The sequence below is a fragment of the Carettochelys insculpta genome, chromosome 19 (assembly GCF_033958435.1).
Source record: "Carettochelys insculpta isolate YL-2023 chromosome 19, ASM3395843v1, whole genome shotgun sequence".
Taxonomy (NCBI): Eukaryota; Metazoa; Chordata; order Testudines; family Carettochelyidae; genus Carettochelys; species Carettochelys insculpta.
Window position 1 is genome coordinate 15,283,964 of NC_134155.1, and position 6,000 is coordinate 15,289,963.

At 41.4% G+C, this 6,000-nt stretch overlaps 1 protein-coding gene across 3 annotated transcripts in view; it reads right to left on the reverse strand.

Annotated features, from left to right (window-relative positions):
• CAMKK1 (calcium/calmodulin dependent protein kinase kinase 1) overlaps positions 1–5,721 on the reverse strand; it is a 229,187-nt gene extending 223,466 nt beyond the window's left edge. The window contains exon 1 of one of the 3 annotated variants that reach the window (XM_075013387.1): positions 5,008–5,721. The gene's annotated coding sequence lies outside the window, so the exon portion shown is untranslated. Of the gene's footprint in view, positions 1–4,363; positions 4,398–4,895 lie in introns of those variants that run through there. The other 2 variants (XM_075013386.1, XM_075013388.1) reach the window with 2 other exon arrangements.
• Between the last annotated feature and the right edge of the window lie 279 nt (positions 5,722–6,000).

Genomic DNA, 6,000 nt, shown 5'->3' on the forward strand with positions numbered 1-6,000 from the left:
TCAAGATGTGGGCGTACCATGGTTTTCTATAAGGGAAATAAAATGTTTTCCATCTTATTTCCTATTCCTTTTTTGATGATTCCTAACATCCTGTTTGCTTTTTTGACTGCTGCGGTACACTGTGTAGATGTTCTCAGAGAACTATTCACAATGACTCCAAGATCTCGTTCCTGATTAACTGTAGCTAAATTAGCACCCATCATACTGTATGTATAGCTTGGCTTATTTTTTCCAATATGCACTACTATATATTTATTCACATTAAATTTCATTTGCCATTTTATTGCCCAATAAATTCATTTTGTGGGATTTTTTTCAAGCTCTTCACAGTCTGCTTTGGTCTTAACTATCTGGAGCAGTTTAGTATCGGCTGCAAACTTTGCTACCTGACAGCTTATCCCTTTCTCCAGATCATTTATGAAAAAGCTGAATAGGATTGGTCCTAGGACTGACCCTTGGGGAATACCACTAGGTACCCCTCTCCATTCTGAAAATTTACCATTTTTCCTACCTCTGTTTCCTGTCTTTTAACTAGGTCTCAATCCATGAAAGGATCTTCCCTCTTAACCCATGACAACTTAATTTACTTAAGACCCTTTGGTGAGAGACTTTGTCGAAGGCTTTCTGGAAATCCAAGTACACTGTATCTATTGGATCCCCCTTATCCACATGTTTGTTGACCCCTTCAAAGAACTCTAAGGTTATTTCTACACATGCCACAAAAGTGGCATGCTAATAAACAGCCCAAAATATGCTAATGAGGTGTGTGTGTGTGTGTAAATTCCCGGTGCCTCATTAGCATAACGTCACATGATTCAGAGTCTGGAAGACGCTCTTCCGGACTCCAAAATGGCATGTAGAAGCGCAGCCCCTGGGGGGGTCTTTCGAAAGGAAATCCTCCTTCCGGAGGTCCCTTCATCCCGAAAATTTCTGGGAAGGAGGACTTCTTTCCAGAAGACCCTCCAGGGGCTGTGCTTTACACGCTGTTTTGGAGTCTGAAAGAGCATCTTCTTGGACTCCAAATCATGTGACCTTATGCTAATGAGGCACCAGGAATTTACATATGTGCCTCATTAGCATATTTCAGGCTGATTATTAGCATGCCACTTTCAGAGAAAGTGGCACATGCAGAAACAGCCTAATAGATTAGTAAAACATGATTTCCCTATACAGAAACCATGTTGACTTTCCCCCCAAAAAATTATGTTCTTATGTGTGTCTGACAATTTTATTCTTTCCTATGGTTTCAACTAATTTGCCCAATACCAGCATTAGACTTATTGGTCTGTAATTGCCAGGACCGCCTCTAGAGCCCTTTTTAAATATTGGCATTACATTAGCTCTCTTCTAGTCATTGGGTACAAAAGCTGATTTAAAGGCTGGGTTACAAACCACAGCTAACATTTCTGCAATTTCACATCTGAGTTCTTTCAGAACTCCTGGGTGAATATCATCTGGTCCCAGTGACTTATTACCGGCAAGTTTATCAATTAGTTCCAAAACCTCCTCTAACGATACCTCAATCTTTGACAATTGCTCAGATTTATCACCCACAAAGGATGGCTCAAGTTTGGGAATCTCCCTAATATCCTCAATCGTGAAGACTGAACCAAAGAACTCATTTAGTTTCTCCGGAATGATTTTGCCATCTTTGAGTACTCCTTTTGTATCTCAATCGTCTAGGGGCCACACCGGTTGTTTTGCAGGCTTCCTACTTCTGAAGTACTTAAAAAAACATTTTGTTATTGCTTTTTGAGTTTTTGGCTAGCTGTTCTTCAAACTCCTTTTTTGCTTTTCTTATTGGATTTTTACATTTAATTAGGCGGTGTTTTGGTTCTGCCAAGAGTGCAGTGGACTGGACTTGATGACCTCTCGAGGGTCCTTCTGTTGCTATGAATCCAAATACAGTGTATTGAAAGTGGAAATAGTTTTACCACATTTTAAAAAACTCCATGCTGAACCACCATGGGAAACTGTATAGTATTTTAAAGGATTATCTGCATAATCTACCACCCAGGTATTTATGTGGCTTTATTCCCCATAGCATGTGAGCGTACTGCATGTGATGAGGAAAACCTAGTAGGGACAACTTATGATTTTATATGATTTATATAAAATCAGTAACAATTGACCTATTTCTAACACTAGAATGTTAGTAAATAATTAAATCGCATTGCTACCCTGATTTCTAAAATGTCAGCAAACACCAGTGTCAAAAGACTTATCTGAACATGGATACAGGAATGCAATACAATCTTTCCATGATTTACTCTTTTTGCTTTTCCGTTAGCGTAAACTCATTAGCATATCTTAGTTAACCATCTAGTGTTTCTCATCATAGCATACAGGAAACTCACACACCTGGGAAACTGAAAGGCAAAAGTAAATGTCTGCTGTTACCATGAACTACGGATCACAATTTCAAAGGAGCTCGCAGCCCGAATTTCAAACGAGTAGCGCTTGCAACATTAGATTTTCATAAGCACTTGTGAGATCAGAACTATTCAGACACCTATACAATAGCCAGATTTTGCGGCACCTAACATGCTGCATTGAGCATCTGTATTCTGATACCTAAATAGAAGCTGAGCTCTTCTGAATATCTTTTCATGGTTTAATCTCAGATTTAGAAAGAAAAACGGGGTGGAATATTTAAAATAAACTTAATCCTGCAGATTTGTGGATGCTTTATAAATATTATTGCAAATTATTTTAAAAGAATATGTCAAACCCTCCTGACCATGATCAAGAGAATTCATTTCTTACTTGGGAAAAAAACAGTTCTATTGAACTCAATGGGGCTACTCAGGTGAATAAAATGAGTGTGATTTGACTTCTAGGAAGAGAGAAAACAAAACAAAAAACAAACATACATTCCAGATGGATGACTTGTATAAATTTCAAACTACAACATAGCAGAGGAAACTCTCTGACAACTTATATATTCATAGAATTGCAACAGCAGAACTATAATCACCACCTAGGGTTTACTCAGACTACTTTGTATAACCAGCATAGCAGTGAATGACTAGATCTGACCTTGGCACCTCTTGCAGTGTACACATTGACAGCTGCACTTAGACTTGTCTCCTACCAAATATTCCAGAACTACAGCAGCTTACATCTACCTGCTGATGGATAGCTTGATTGTTGTAATTGGCTTCCCTGAGTGCAGAACTCAAAAAACAAGCTCTTCAAGTCTACAGCCTGTCTTCCTTCTATGATTTTTTTTTTTTCAATTCAGGCTTTGCAGGGTAATTTTTTCATTATAAAGTCAAATTCAGGTGCAGAAAAAACAAAAATTGCAGTATCAGAGAGGTAGCTGAGTTAGTCCGTATCTTAAACAACAACAAGAAGTCCTGAGCATCTTATAGACCAACAGGTATTTTGGAGCATAAGCTCTCTTGGGCAAAGACCCGCTTCTTCAGATGTGTCTCTGCCCACAAAAGCTTATGCTCTAAAACATCTGTTATTCTATAAGGTGCACCAGGACAACTTCTTGCTTTTGAAAAACTGCAGTATTATTGTAAAGTTACATTCACAAAACATTTATACGGCACTGTAAATTTACACCCAGAGCAACAAATTCTGTTCCAAGTTACACTAGTTAAAATCAGGAGTAACTCCACACACATCAATGGAAGTAGCACAGGTTTTCATATCTACACAACAGAATCGGGCACATCAGTAAAGACCTGCAACCAAGCTCTATTTACAACAATCTATAGAGTTACTCTGGATTTCCATTGGTGCAACACAGCCAAATTTGGCCCACATTCCCTGCCCTCAAAAATTATGAAAGGCATCTAGAGAAAACATTTAATTAAAAAAGTCGTTGGCTCAGAATTAATCGTACATAAGCAATATTATAATCAGTGTGTGATAAATAGCTTCAACTTTAAAATAATAATAATAAATGTAAACCACTTATGTTTGCAGCATAAAAACAGAGAAAAACAATACCGGATGCACAACATGCAGATTTTTATAGATATGCTCATACAACTGGAATATTGTCTGGCTGCTTTATTAGAACCACTATGAATACCGTTTTAAAAAAAAAGTGGAAACAGCAGATGCCCTCTCTCCCCCAGGCACTACCCCCAAAAATAATTACAGGTGTTAGCAATAGAAGAAACCGGTCGAGGTTGTTTTATTCCGGTTTTCCTTCTTCAGACTAGAGACATTTCTGCAGAAACAGAACCTGACATAAGGAGAGAATTCTACATCTGCTTGCGGAGAAAAGCAATCTCATTGTTATTCCGGTTTGGCTAAATGCTGCGCTGGACGTAAAGCCCAAATGAGAACAAAACACAACCCTGAGCTATGGAATGCATATTGCACCAACATAAACATGCATTACCCAAGCACAGGGGCGAATGTTGGGCTGGACGCAGATGATTTAAACCTTCCTCCCTCTCTTCGCTCACCATTCCCTCCCAGTGACATGATTTAAAGCCAGAAAAGTCGCTTCCAAACCCCCCGCTTTTGTTACATCCGCGCTGAACACGCGTCTGCTTCGATGAAAAAGAGCCACGTTCCGTTCCGAAAAGCCCAGTGCTGCAGCCCCAAGCAAAGTCACTGGCAGTGGCCCATCTCTGCCCAGGGGCTCCTGGGGGGGGAGTGGAGCAGGTGAAGCGCACCCCTCCGCCCAGCACCATGCAAGGGCAGATGCAGCAGGCTCGGTACAAAGACAGGGAGAAAGTCCCTGTCACTGACTAGCAGGGCCGGAGCGTGAGTCTCACAGACAGCTGCAGCAATGGGACATGTTATTCAACTCAAGGAAGCAGGAAGGGTGGCAGGCATCCTTAACCGGCCAGCCAAGTTTCCCCAGTCCAACCTGGCTGCTGAATGCACTTTCCTCCCCTACCACAGTGCTGCTGGGCTGCATCTACCTTCCCAGCCTTCCCCCAGCCGCCCAGGAGGGCTCAGCCCAGCTCGGTGTGTCTCCCTTCCATTGGAACGCTGCTGTTGTCCGCAGCATGAAGCGCTCTGCCACTCACTCACCGGGGCAGGTTGCTGGACGGTCTGGAGCTGCGGCGGCGCAGGATCTCTGGGCTACTAGCAACGTGCCTCTGTTTGCAGAGACTAGACAGAGTATCAAGCGATCCTCCTATCAGCAATTCTGTACTATGGGCAGCATCCTCGGCTCTCTTCCTATTGGCTATTTCTGATGTGGAGTGCGATTGGTGGACGGTATATTCTAACTCTGGTTTCTGATTGGAAGTACAGTGGACTATGTAAATGACTATGTGAGATTGGGTTCCCGTTGGTTCATTGCTTCTGAGCTTTCCATAGGCTTTTCTCCGCAAGCCTGCTGTAAATTGCAGGTTGATTGGCGCGTTTTGATCAAAGAATTCCATAAAGAAATTGCTACGTATTCCTTCAATGCTCTCGTGAGTGCCGGGAGAACTGTGTCTTGCAGCTCGCTGGCCTGGGTGAGGTTTTGGAGCTGTGCACCCGGGAAGAGGGTATTTATCATATCTTGAAAGGGCAGTCATGGAGCACTTTAAAGACGAACAAAGTAATTTGTTAGGTGATGAGCTTTCCTGGGGCAAACCCACTTCTTCAGATCTGCATATAGCGCACATCTAATGAATTATTTTGTCAGTCTTTAAAGTGCTACATGACTGCTCTTTTTTCCTGTTGTAAAGATACAGACTAACACGCCTACCTCTCACTGATTATTTAAAAAAGGGAACACTGTTAAGAGAAAATACACCTAGTGTTTCCGCTAGACTCCCCATCGCTTTGTTGAGGGCGGTGGCAATTTACTTTTTAGTGAGTAGTATTTTTAAAGTCACTAGCAGTTAAATCCCCCGTAGTTGTTCCCATCTCTTGCTGAGATGGGAACAACTACAGGGGATTTAACTGCTAGTGACTTTTAAAAAAAAATAAACAACTCACTGAAAAGTAAATTGCCAACGCCCTCAACAAAGCAAGAGATGGGAACAACTACGGGATGCTATCTATAATACTGCAATATATACATTTGGGAAG